Source organism: Dendrobates tinctorius, unplaced genomic scaffold (assembly GCF_039654945.1).
Source record: "Dendrobates tinctorius isolate UK_male_01 unplaced genomic scaffold, ASM3965494v1 ptg000022l, whole genome shotgun sequence".
Lineage (NCBI taxonomy): Eukaryota > Metazoa > Chordata > Amphibia > Anura > Dendrobatidae > Dendrobates > Dendrobates tinctorius.
Window position 1 is genome coordinate 73,451,454 of NW_027361690.1, and position 14,354 is coordinate 73,465,807.

Sequence of the window (14,354 nt, forward strand, 5' to 3'; positions counted from 1 at the left end):
CTTTGAGGGGTCTATATGGCAGAAAATACCCATAAGTGGCACCATTCTAAAAAACTGCACCTCTCAAGCTACTCAAAACTACATTCAAGAAGATTATTAACCCTTCTGGTGCTTCACAGGAACTAAAGCAACGTGGAGGAAAAAAATGGACATTTTACTTTATCCAACATAAATTTTCTTTCAGCATCAATTTTATAATTTTCACATGGGTAACAGGATAAAATATATCCTAAATTTTGTGGGCAATTTCTCCTGAGTACACCAATACCTCATATGTGGTCATAAACCACTGCTTGGGCGCACGGCAGGGCTCAGAAGGGAAGGAGCGCCATTTGACTTTTTGAATGGAAAATATGCTTGATTATTTAGCGGTTGCCATGTCGCGTTTGGAGAGCCACTGTGCGCCTAAACATTGGAGCTCCCCAACAACTGACCCCATGTTGGAAACTAGACCCCCCAAGAAACTTATATAGATGCATAGTGAGCACTTTGATCCCCCAGGTGCTTCACAAATTGATCCATAAAAGAAAAGTACTTTTTTTCACATACATTTTATTTAGCCTCAGTTTTTTCATTTTCACATGGGCAGCAGGATAAAATGGATCCTAAAATTTGTTGGGCAATTTCTCCTGAGCACACCAATACCTCATATGTGGTCTAAACCACTTTTTGGGCGCACGGCAGGGCCCGGAAGGGAAGGAGCGCCATTTGACTTTTTGATTGGAAAATTAGCTCCAATCGTTAGCGGACACCATGTCGCGTTTGGAAAGCCCCTGTGTGCTTAAACATTGGAACTCCACCACAAGTGACCCCATTTTGGAAACTAGACCCCCAAGGAGCTTATCTAGATATGTGGTGAGCACTTTGAACCCCCGAATTCTTCACAGAAGTTTATAACGCAGAGCAGTGAAAATAAAAATCATTTTTTTTGCTCAAAAAAGCTTTTTTAGCCCGCTATTTTTTATTTTCACAATGGTAACAGGATAAATTTGAACCCAAAAGTTGCTGTCCAGTTTTTCCTGAGTATGCTGGTACCCCATGTGTGGGGGGAAACCACTGTTTGGGCAAATGGCAGGGCGCAGAAGGGAAGGAGCATCATTTGACTTTTTGAATGGAAAATTAGCTCCAATCGTTAGCGGACACCATGTCGTGTTTGGAGAGCCCCTGTGTGCCTAAACTTTGGAGCTCCCCCACAAATGACCCCATTTTGGAAACTAGACCCCCTAAGGAACTTATCTAGATGCATAGTGAGCACTTTTAACCCCCAGGTGCTTCACAGAAGTTTATAACGCAGAGCCGTAAAAATAAAAAAAATAAAAATTTCCTCAAAAAATGATTTTTAGCCCACTATTTTTTATTTTCACAAGGGTAACAGGATACTTTTGGACCCCAAAAGTTTTTGTCCTGAGTACGCTGGTACCCCATATGTGGCGGGGAACCACTGTTTGGGCACACGTTGGGGCTCGGAAGGGAAGTAGTGACATTTCGAAATGCCGACTTGATGGAATGGTCTGCGGGTGTTATGTCACATTTGCAGAACCCCTGATGTACCTAAACAGTGGAAACCCCCCACAAGTGACCCCGTTTTACAAACTAGACCACCCAAGGATCTAATCTAGATGTGTGGTGAGCACTTTGATCCCCCAAGTGCTTCACAAATGTTTATAAAGCAGAGCCGTGAAAATAAAAAATATTTTTTTTCCACAAAAATAATTATTTAGCCCCCAATTTTTCATTTTCCCAAGGGTACCAGGAGAAATTAGACCCCCAAAGTTGTTTTGCAATTTTTCCTCAGTACGCTGATACCCCATATGTGGGGGTAAACCACTCTTTGGGTGCACATCGGGGCTCAAATTGGAGGGAGCACTGTTTAACTTTTTGAACGCAAAATTGGTTGGGATCAATTGTGGTGCCATGTCGCGTTTAGAGACCCCCTAATGTGCCTAAAAAGTGGAAACCCCTCAATTCTATCTCCAACCCCAACACACCCATAATCACAACCCTAATCATAACCCTAACTACAACCCTAACCCCAACACACCCCTAACCCTAATCCCAACTCTAACCCTAACCACAAGCCTAACCGTAATCCCAACCCCAACCCACCGCTAACCCTAATCCCAATCCTAATTACAACCCTAAACCTAATCCCAACCCTAATTCCAGCCCTAACCCTAATTCCGGCCCTAACAGTAATTCCAACCCCAACTCTAATTCCAACACTAACCCTAATTCCAACCCTAACCCTAATTCTAACCCTAGCCCTAACCCTAATTCCAACCCTAATTCTAACCCTAGCCCTAACCCTAACCCTAATTCTAACCCTAGCCGTAACCCTAGCCCTAACCCTAGCCCAAACCCTAGCCCAAACCCTGATGGAAAAATAAAAATAAAAATATTTTCTTTATTTTATTATACGTCCCTACCTATGGGGTGATAAGGGGGGCAGTGATTTACTTTTTTATTTATTTTGATCACTGTGACAGTGATCAAAATAAATGATTGAATCTGCAGCGTCGCAGATTCCCAGCAGGCGCACGGCACATGCGCCCGCCATTTTCCAAGATGGTGGCGCCCATGATCCGGGATGGCGGGACACCGGGATGGCCAGAGGGAGTTCAGAGGCCTCGTGGAGTGTGAGAGAGGGTGATCGGAGGGCAGGGAGACCGGAGGGAAGGCGGGGGGGCAGATTTTGACAGCAGCTGCCGATCGGTGCTGTCAGATGGTGGCGGTGGCCGATCAGCGCTGTCAGTCAGTTGGGGGGGTAGGTTCAGTGTCTCCAGCCATGCCCGTTGCTATTTCAGCATCGGCCATGGTTGGAATTGTAATATTTCATCAAATTTCTTTGATGAAATATTACAATTGCTCTGATTGGCAGTTTCACTTTTAACAGCCAATCAGAGCGATCGTAGGCAAGTGGGGGCTAAGCGACGCCCCCTAGGGTTAACTCTAAGGTGTCCTCTGTGTGCGGTTCAGGTGACCTTTCAGGGAAAATAAAAAAATGGGGGCAAAAGATCATTTTTGCAAAAAAAAAGTATGATCTTTTATTTTTATGGCTCTACGTTGTAAACTTCTATGAAGCACTTGGGGGTTCAAAGTGCTCACCACACATCTAGATAAGTTCCCTAGGGGGTCTGGTTTCCAAAATGGAGTCACTTATGGGGGTTCAAAAATTGGCCTGGTCAATAACATGCAAACCACCCTTGGGGGTAAAGGAATTAAAAACAACCTATGCTGCAATGTACAGACAAAAAAATTTGGAGCGCTACTTTAAATGTAATGTATTGTAAAATGCATTACTGTGTGAGTAACTTCTGCACATTGTTTGGTGTAGGACGGTGAAAACCTAGATATACTGTATAAATCTAGAAAGTGGGTCATTGAAATCACAAATTGTTCTAGACTCCCTGCATGTGGCTCCCCAGAGGTTTGCCAGTTCCCTTAGGCTACTTTCACACATCAGGTTTTCGGCGTCAGGCGCGATCCGGCGTCGTGCCGGAATGCCGGATCCGGCAAATGTTTTGTAAAACCTGATGTGCCGGATCCGGTTTTCTGCCGGATCCATCTTGTTCTTGACAGACAAAACCGGATCCGTCTCATCCGGTTCATCCGTTTTTCTATCCGTTTTTCGACGGATTACGCCGGATCCGGTTTTTAAAATTGACCCTTGTGGCCCCTCAAGGCAGAGTACACTGGCAGGATGACAGAGTGTGAAAGATTTGTGCCCTAACCAAACTTGTGTACCTTCTGGACCAACAGTATATACCTTTGCCAACCAAAGTTGGCTATCTTGTCATGGTCTACTATTTTTAGCTTTAGGCCACAGGTGTGTACCTGGTTGTGTTTTATGCAAAGTATTTCACCTTTTAACAAAAGTTGTGTACATTGTTAGGAAATCACCAACAATAAACACAACTTTTTAGGTGAAATACTTTGCTTCAAACACAACCAGGAACACAACTGTGGCAAAAAGCTAAAATTTACCCACAGTTATATACCTGGTTTTGAATACCTTTTTACCTTTGAAATACCCTGTATTTAACCTTTTTTTTAAACATAGTTCGCCGCAGAAAGAAAAGACAGACAACCATTGTGAAACGATAATTTAACTTTTCTTTAAAATTTTTTTTTTTTTTGTAAAATGTTTTTAAAGTGCAAAAAACTTTTTTAATAAAGGTTTTAAACCCAATGGGCATTTTTATTACAAAACACATCATAAATCTGTGTAGTGTGGGGTGGAAATACTGCTGGAGGGGCTGCGGGACACTTCGACACTGGGTGTGTGGAGAGAGGACTGGGATCGTGGTGGGGAAGGAACAGTTAGAGGTGAAGGTGTGGAAAAAGCTACAGAATGGGTGGACATGTTGGAGGCAGAAGAGGTGGTGGGCGGTGGAGTGGAGGGTTGGGCAGGGACTGTAGGAGCAGATGATGTTGATGGAAAGTTGTATGGGGAAGGAGTTTGGTACGGGGAAGGAGTTTGGTACGGGGAAGGAGTTTGGTACGGGGCAGGTTGCTGGAAGTGGGGAGATGTCTGGTACTGGGGAGGTTGCTGGTACTGGTGAGGTTGCTGGTATGTAATAGGAGGGGGAGGATGGAAAGTGGCTGGAGGGGGTGCAGATGTAATAGGAGGGGGAGGATGGAAAGTGGCTGGAGGGGGTGCAGATGTAATAGGAGGGGGAGGATGGAAAGTGGCTGGAGGGGGTGCAGATGTAATAGGAGGGGGAGGATGGAAAGTGGCTGGAGGGGGTGCAGGTGGAGGAACTACAGTGGTGGGAGGTGGAGGTTGGGAGGTAACCTGCTGTAGAGCACCGTGGCACGAATGCATTACATGCATCTGCTGGGTAGGAGATAGTGTTGCCATGCGCTCCACAACAGACCTGAAAAAGGTGTGGTTTGGCGAAGATCTTGCTTCTGAATGCATGGTTTGCAGAAGTGTCTTCACCTCCAGAATGCTGGAGTTGATCTGCTGAAAGCCTGCGGAGATTTGCTCTGACAAGACTTTTAGACAGTTCTGGAAAGATGCATTCAGATGCAAGAACTCTTGCGCATAACTCTTTTCCTGACCCCTCTGCCGCTGCCGCCCAGTACCCGCAGGTGTACTAGAGGTGGCAGGGGCAGAAGGGTGGGGTAAAGGGAAAGCGATCTCCTCACCAGCAGCTTCATGTAATGTAGGCGGCCACGATGCTCCTGTGCTGGTGGATGGGACAGATGGGTCGAATGTGTGGGAAGGCTGGGAAGGTGCAGATGTACCGGGGCGGTCGAAGTGTCCCTCGGTGCCGGTCTCCTCAGGGATCGCCTCAGAAGGGTCCAATCGTGCAGGCTCCCGAGTGCTGCTCACCGTGCTGTGGAATAAAGAGAAAAAAAAACAATTAAAATACTGACATGGTATGGCCCTGGCTGAAAAAAAAAAGTTACATCTAACATTTTTTTTCACATGTGGTGTGTAATATTTACCTTCTGGTGAGCATTGTTTCCCGGAGGAACGACAGGGCTTGTGCGTACTTGTACTTGCTCCTGCGTCCTCCAGATCCACTCGGGGCCCGCATCTCTTTATTGAACTCCTTCTTGAAACAATCCCTCACAGACCGCCACCGATTCACAATTCTGTTCCCTGAAACGAGAAAGGAGTGGTTAGTATACAACATCAGTGTTTCACAAACTCCAGTCCTCATGGTCCCCAGGGGTCATGTTTTCAGGATTTCCATAGTAAATAGAAATCCTGAACACATGATCCGTGGGGACCACGAGGACTGGAGTTCGGGAAACACTGGTTTACATCAAGCAACCGGTACTGTATATACTTACGCTCTTTAATCTGGGCCCGAACATCGAGGTCCTCCCAGCGGCCCACAAGGAGCGAACAGATTTCCTCCCAGAGTCGTCGGGTAACGATAAGGTCAGCGTGGCGGCGGTCAGCCATATTCCAGAGCGGCTCCCTTTGTCTGACGAGATCGATGAGGTGGTCCACATCGAGTCCTCCATCCTCACCGTCAGAGTCGGGAGCACGCTGTGAAGGCTGTTAAAGAAAAAGACAAAAATAACATTAGCCTCCACAAAAGAAATGAAATAAAAAGTGCAAAAAAACAAAGCAAACATATTTATACTTACACGCTGGTGACCGCCGCGTTGCTGTCGCCGACGACCCTGGGAGGCACTGCGAGGACCTCTTGGCCGAGCACCAGATTGGGAAGACTAGAGAAGAAAACAAAAAATGTTATGTCTTTGGATGTAGGCATTTGTTTGCTGTGTGTGGTCTGCAGAACATTGTTTTCTATGTGTTGTGTGTAGTGTGATGTTGTGTTTCTGCGTTTGATGCAAAAAACTTACCAATTGTGAGCCCACTCCAGGTGTCTGTCCACCCCTTCCTTCTTCTTCTGGGAGCTCCTCTTCATCTTGTGATTCCTGTTTTGAAATAAAAGGCAATGAATAGACATATATTACAGAGATGATGGATTTTGGAAATAAAAACTTACCGTCAAACGCTGACGATGCGAGGGAGGGCTCCCAGAAGAAGATGTGCTGTCCTGTTGATGGCCAGACTCCATGGCTGTGGGTATTGCTGCTGCTGTTGCTGCTGCCAGTGATGCCATTTCTGATGCTGCTGCTGCTGCTGCATCTCTTTGGCGGCTGTTGAATAAAGAGAAACAAAGGGCCAATGAATATCTTGATATTCCATGGCCCTAGTTTGGAGGAATGGGGGATTTGATAATTACCGTCTCTCATCTGCTGCTGGACTCCCCTCCTCAGCATGTTCCATTTGCTGCTCCATTTGGGGTGGTGCTGATGGTGCTGCTGCTGCAGATGTCTGCTGCCTTCTCCTGCTCCTGGTTCTTGGCTTGGGTGGCATGTTGGGTGTGGCTGAGGGTCCCATTGTCTTGCTTTTATATATCTCCTGTGGGCAGAGCTACTGAGCATGCTCAGACCAAAAAACCGGATCCGGCGCATTGCGGCGCTCATAGGCTTTCATTGTGTGAAAAAGCCGGACGGGCCGGATCCGGCGTGTCCGGCTTTTTCGCCGGAGACAAAAAACGTTACAGTAGCCGTTTTTTCCAGACGCCGGATCGCGACACATTGCCGGATCCGGCGAAAACCGGATGAAACGCATGGCCATCCGGCGCGATCCGGCGCAAATGCAAGTCAATGGGGGGGAAACCGGATCCGGCATTGCATTTCGCCGGATCTGGTTTCTGTCAAAAGCGCCGGATCGCACCTGACGGCGAAAACCTGATGTGTGAAAGAGGCCTTAAATGATACAAACTAATGAGCATAATATTTCGAACCATCACGTAACTAATAAAAGTTTCCATTTCTATTCCTCAAAAGTTCCAGCAAGGTTATATTGTAAATTACATGTCCACAGTCTTTGTACATTTTCAGGGTTTCAATAATATATATATTTTTGTCATTTTTGCTTGTAAATAATATTTCCTAACACCTAATAAAAATATTTCCATATGGGCGAGACAACATGGTGCAGCTGGAACTATTGTGAGGTCATTGACCATTACAATATGATACTGTCCCATTGGCAACAGCAGGGTGCTGAGTACTAATAATTTTTGCTCACCTGGGGAGGTGGGTTCACAAAACCTAATGCCCATATTGGCATATGGACCCCAGATGTTGGTGCAGCAGGCAGGAAGGCACGTGAGGAGCAAGGACTTGACACACTGGAGACCACAGGAGGACAGATGTAGTGAGGACAGGACCTGTCAAGGGCAATATTCACAGTTAGGCCAAGGGGCAACAGATATATAGTGAATAGTATGAGCAAAGTCAACACAGTCTGTGAGTTAATGCAACTGGAGGATAATCCAGGAGATGGCAAACAACACATACCCCTCAAGGCCTAAGATGTGCAGCAACTCAGAGGTCTTGTGGGGTAAGAGCACAGAATGCACAAAGGATGAAGCATATCAAACTAACAACTAGCAGCCTTAAGCTGGAGTCACACATAGCGACTCACCAGCGATCCCGACAACGATATCAACGTGTCAGGATCGCTGGTGAGTCGCTATGTGATCGCAGGTGAGCTGTCACACAAATAGCTTCACCAGCGATCAGCACAGCGACGCCGAGCGCGCAGCGTCGCTGTGTTCGTTAGTTACCAGCGCGCTGATGCAGGGAGCTGGTAACTAACGTACACATCGGGTATCTAAGGGACGCACATCCCTTGGATACCCAATGTGTACGTTAGTTACCAGCAGATCGCTGGTCTCCCGCCTGTCACACGCAGCGATGCGTGCTGGCCAGCGGGAGACCAGCGACAAAAGAAATGTCCAGTGGTTTCCTACAGCGATCAGCGATACCAGCAGGGGGCCAGTCGCTGATCGCTGTCACACACAGCGATCTCGCTGGTGAGATCTCTGTTGTGTCACAAAACTTGTGACTCAGCAGTGATCTCGCTAGCGAGATCGCTATGTGTGATGGGGCCCTTTATCCTAAAACACAGGCATGTCTGAGTGGGCCTTAAATTGACTTAAGGCCCCGTCACACACAGCAATCTAGCTAGCGAGATCGCTGATTTTGTGATGCCACAGCGGTCTCACCAGTGAGATCGCTGTGTGTGACGGGTATCAGCGACTCGGCCCCCTGCCGGGTATCACTGATCATGTTCGATCGGCCTGGGCCATTTTTTCATCGTTGCTCTCCTGCTGGCCAGCGCGCTTTGCTGCGTGTGGCAGTGGGAGCCAACGATCAGCGACGCTCCCAGGGCTCTAAGCAGGTGCTGGGAGCTGGTCTCTAAGGTAAATATCGAGTTACTAAGCGGTGCGTGTCACTTAGTTTCCCGATGTGTACCTTAGAAACCTGCGTGCTCGCAGCTCCCGGAGCGAGCACATAGGTTTCTAAGGTACACATCGGGAAACTAAGTGACATGCACCGCTTAGTAACTCGATATTTACCTTAGAAACCAGCGTCCTCGCTGGTGCTGATCGCTGGTGAAGCTGCCTGTTTGGCAGCTCACCAGCGATCATGTAGCAATGCACCAGCGAACCTTGCAAGGTTGTATCCTTGTCGGGATCGCTGGTGCACCATTTAGGGAGATGATGCCATTTAGCCAGGCTGTGCAACTTTGAGGTGGAGCACAACAAAGGACAGCAGTCTCAGGAGAAGAAAGCAGAATCCCGGATATCCAGGACAGGTTTGTAACACTTCTGCTTAGTTGCTGGACAGCACACCCCCCTTCAGCCTGGCAGAGTAGAATCACAGGTCCCAGCCACAACAGTATTAAATATAGAAAAATATGGAGTCGAAAAATTAATTAATAATATTGTAATTGTATTCAAAATATCAAAGGGCAGGTATACAAACAAATATAAATAGACAAGTTCAATTGAAAAGCTAAGATGATACAAGACTAGCTATTAAGTGTATGGGGTGAGGGATTTTAGCCAAGAAAAATAAGAGTTAAGTGCCAGTGCCTAAACATAGAATAATAATAATAATCTTGATTTTTATATAGCGCTAACATATTCCGCAGCGCTTTACAGTTTGCACACATTTTTCATCACTGTCCCCGATGGGGCTCACAATCTAAATTCCCTATCAGTATGTCTTTGGAGTGTGGGAGGAAACCGGAGTACTCAGAGGAAACCCACGCAAACACGGGGAGAACATACAAACTCCTTGCAGATGTTGTCCTTAGTGGGATTTGAACCCAGGACCCCAGCGCGCTAACCACTGAGCCACCGTGCTGCCCTAGAATCAGATCTTTGTTAGATGCATCACATCTCTCCAACACAACTATGACTATGATTTGGAGTATCTCAGTGGAGAAAAACCACACTGCTCCACTGTTTCAAGAAAGCTCAAAGATGCATGGTGATCATTCATGGCTCTAACCCATATTCCCCACATAGACAAGCAGGTCACCAGACCAATGCTTGTTTCGCTGTCTTTGGCAGGATAACATTTGTGTCTCCCAGAGATAACATCTCCATTACCAGGTCCTCCTAAAGAGTGAAAATGGCAGCTCCTTGCGATAGAATCACATATTGCTAGACCAAACCTGGGTGGAGATATGACACTTGGAGCTTACATTTAGCATACATGCATTAAATGTTATGTCAAGGAAAGCCAAAATTCATTCCGTAATTTCCCATAGACCAAATGATGGTCCTTTTGTGTGTACATCTGAAAGGTAAATTAGATCATGATTGCCGTGATGAACAGAGGGTGGTGATAAAGCAAGCCTCATTGGTCATCTTTACTGTGCAGTGCACGTGATGATGACGTGCATTCATACATTACACTCGGTTCCATCACTATGTTAAGGCTGTGTACATATTTTTTGTCCTTGTAAGTGACATTAACATTATCACTGGATAGGTATGTTATTCACATATAAATTTTAAAATAAGGAGTGAAGTTTATTTTTTCAGAACAAGTTGATCATGCATATTCCACTATTGTTAGACAAAGGGCAGTGAGATGATAAATGTAAATTTTTATCTTATTGACTTTTATGTCATATTTATTTTAGATTTTCATTCAAAGCAAGTTGTCGCCTGTGCACTGTCCAAGAAAAGATTGTGAAAATGACGACGACTTTCTACCTCAACTCATCAATCAATGACCATGTGCTGCACACAGGTGTTTATTTACAGTGATTATGAATCTTCCCGTAAAATAATACATTATCCATGTTGTGTATGTTTGTTTAGTATAGGGACAACTCATTGTTAAAAGAAGGTCATTATTAGTAACGCTTGCTGACACATATTCACTGTACACACACCAGCGTAAATACCATATTATGGTGCTGAAAAGTAAAATGTTGGCTGCTGCGTTTGTCCCAAAATTCATTTCAGGCAGATTAGCTCTAAAATTGCTGCTGTCTTTCCAGCATCTGCTTTTATACTGGCTATTATAAAGCCTTCTTACTGCCAGAAAGTCAACGACAGATCACTGTAGGTGAGAAGACCGAAGACAAGAATACCAAAGACAGCAACACCCCAAAATGAATAGAAGACCCAGATGGGAGCTGCAATGGGAGGATAGATGAGGAGTGGGCTTAAAGCAAGTTGGTATAGTCATTTAATGGATTTTAACCTTTTCCCGGCTATATAAGAAATCCAGCAAAATGGTTACTGCATGGCCACTAGTGTTGAGCGATACCATCCGATATCGTGAAGTATTGTATCAGATTGGATCGGACCGATACCCAAAAAGTATCGGGTATCGCCGATTCCGATACCGGAAACCCTATTCAAGTCAATGGGACAGAAATATCGGAATTAAAAAAAACCCTTTCTTTACTTGTACATCCAGTTCAGGAGGGGGGAAGAGTGTGGGCGGACACTGTGCGTGTCTGTGTGTGCGGGCGGGGTCTGTACATGCCTCTCGGTGTCTGTGCGGGCCTGCCAGGGGTCTGTGCGGACCTGCCGGGGGTCTGTGCGGGCCTGCCGGGGGTCTGTGCGGGCCTGCTGGGGGTCTGTGCGGGCCTGCCGGGCGTCTGTGTGGGCCTGCCAGGCATCTGTGCGGGCCTGCCGGGGGTCTGTGCGGGCTGCCGGGGGTCTGTGTGGGCCTGTCGGGGGTCTGTGCGGCCTGCCGGGGGTCGGTGCGGGCCTGCCGGGGGTCTGTGCGGGCTGTCGGGGGTCTGTGCGGGCCTGTCGGGGGTCTGTACGGGCCTGCCAGGGGTCTGTGCGGGCCTGCCGGGGGTTGTGTGTGTGTGCAGGCATCGTCCGATGGGACTACAAGTCCCATCGGGCTATATCTGCTACAATGACAGTGATTGACACATTAGCCAATGATGGGACAGTAGCAATCCCATCATCCGGCTAATGTGTTGAATGTAAAAAAAAAAAGGAAAAAAAAGCAAAACATACATACTACATACATACTACATATATACTACATACATACTACATATATACTACATTCATACATCATACATACTACATGCTACATACATACTACATATATTCTACATTCATACAACATATATACAACAAGCATACTAAATTCATACAACATACATACATAGTACATACTACATACATACATACATAAAACATGCTACAGACCTACAACATACATACTACATACAATACATTCATACATTCATACATATAGACATACAGTACATATAGCATAGAGTACATACTCACCATCACTTGTCATTTTGATCCCCGAAGCCAGTGTCATCTTTAAAAAATATTAAAATAACAAACAACCGATATACTCCCTGATCCACAGAAATACACGAGTGTCTCTCGACGATCTCCCGTGGAGAACAGCAGCATCAGCTGATGCGACCACTCTCTAGGTGCTCCGGGAGGTAGGTATCCTTCCGCACTGTATTCCTCCGCCACTGTAAAAAAATAATCCCTAGTCTCACTTTTGGCATTGCTGTGTGAGAAAGTTCCCACTCAGCTTTTGCCATAAAGTGAGACCAGTGAACTATAGTAACCTCTCAGTGATGCAGTGCAGGAGATCGTCGTGGGACACTCGTGGATTTCTGCGGATCAGGGAGTATATTGCTAGTTTGTTATTTTAATATTTTTTACAGTGAGATGACACTGGCTTCGGGGATCAAAGTGACAAGTGATGGTGAGTATGTACTCTATGTTATATGTACTGTATGTCTATATGTATGTATTGTATGAATGTATGAATGTATTGTATTTAGTATGTATGTATGTATGTTGTATGAATGTACTATATATGTAGTATGTATGTATGTATGTTGTATGAATGTAGTATATATGTAGTATGTATGAAGTATGTAGTATGTATGTATGTTGTATGAATGTAGTATATGTAGTATGTATGTAGTATGTATGTTGTATGAATGTAGTTTGTATGTAGTATGTATGTTGTATGAATGTAGTATATATGTAGTATGTATGCATGTTATATGAATGTAGTATATATGTAGTATGTAGTATGTATGTATGTATGTATGTTGCATGAATGTTGTATATATGTAGTATGTATGTAGTGTGTATGTTTTTTTTTTTTTACATTCAACACATTAGCCGGATGATGGGTCTACTACTGTCCCATCATTGGCTAATGTGTCAATCACTGTCATTGTAGCAGGCATAGCCCGATGGGACTTGTAGTCCCATCGGACGATGCCTGCACACACACACAACCCCGAGCAGGCCCGCACAGACCCCCGGTAGGCCCGCACAGACCCCCAGCAGGCCCGCACAGACCCCCGGCAGGCCCGCACAGACCCCCGGCAGCCCGCATAGACCCCCGGCAGGCCCGTACAGACCCCTGGCAGGCCCACACAGACCCCCGGCAGGCCCCCACACCCCCCCAGCAGCCCGCACAGACCCCCGGCAGGCCCGTACAGACCCCCGGCAGGCCCGCACAGACCCCCGGCAGCCCGCACAGACCCCCGGCAGGCCCGCACAGACCCCCGGCAGCTCGCACAGACCCCCAGCAGCCCGCACAGACCCCCGGCAGGCCCGCACATACCGCGCATCATGATGACATCATTTCAGCAGCCAATCACAGCCACAACACTGGCTCATTGCATTATGGGAACTTCCGATTCCGGTATCCGATATTGTAAAAATATTGGTACTCGGTATCGGAATTCCGATACAGCGAATATCGGCCGATACCTGATATTTGCAGTATCGGAATGCTCAACACTAATGGCCACCATTTTGGTAGATTAATGCGAATCATAGCCTGAAAAATGTAGATGCTGAGGAATTCGAATTTTTCAAGAAATTAGTAATTAATATTATTTATTACAAATCAATTATCGTGATCTCTAGTCTCATGTCTGAGTAATCTTAATAGATTTGTCCTATTAAGACCCTATTAATAAAGGAAAGGAAAATTAAACAATGTTGAGAAAATTAATAAAAGCGGTGTTTAAAGTCATATGGATAGAGATGATACGTAGACAGATAGATAGATAGATAGATTGATAGATAGATAGGTAATGATTATGCAAACAATAATCTTCAGTTCTCACAGTAAAGGCCCTTTTACATTTAGCGATGCACCAGCGATCCGACCAGCGATCCCACCCGGTCAGGATCGCTGGTGCATCGCTAAATGATCGCTAGTGAGCTTTCATACAGAAAGACCTCACAGCGATGCAGCAGCGACGCAGCGCACGATACTCACCTTTCACACACAGCGATCCTGGCATCCTCCCGCCCGCCTCCACGCGTCGCTGGACGTCACAGCAGGAAGTCTCAGCAGGAAGCGCCCGACGAGAAATGGAGCCGGACATTCTCGCGCAATCAGCGATGGACAGCGGGGGAGCCGGTCGCTGGTAAGTATCACACATAGCGATATCACTAGCAATATCGCTATAACGTCACAAAACCAGTGACGTTTTAGCGATATTGCTAGCGATATCGCTTAGTGTAAAACCCCCT

General features: G+C 46.1%; 1 protein-coding gene across 1 annotated transcript in view; it reads left to right on the forward strand.

Annotated features, from left to right (window-relative positions):
• The window catches only part of LOC141084426 (uncharacterized), a 128,913-nt gene that overhangs the window by 76,710 nt on the left and 37,849 nt on the right, over positions 1 to 14,354 (forward strand). The gene's annotated exons all lie outside the window — the stretch shown is intronic.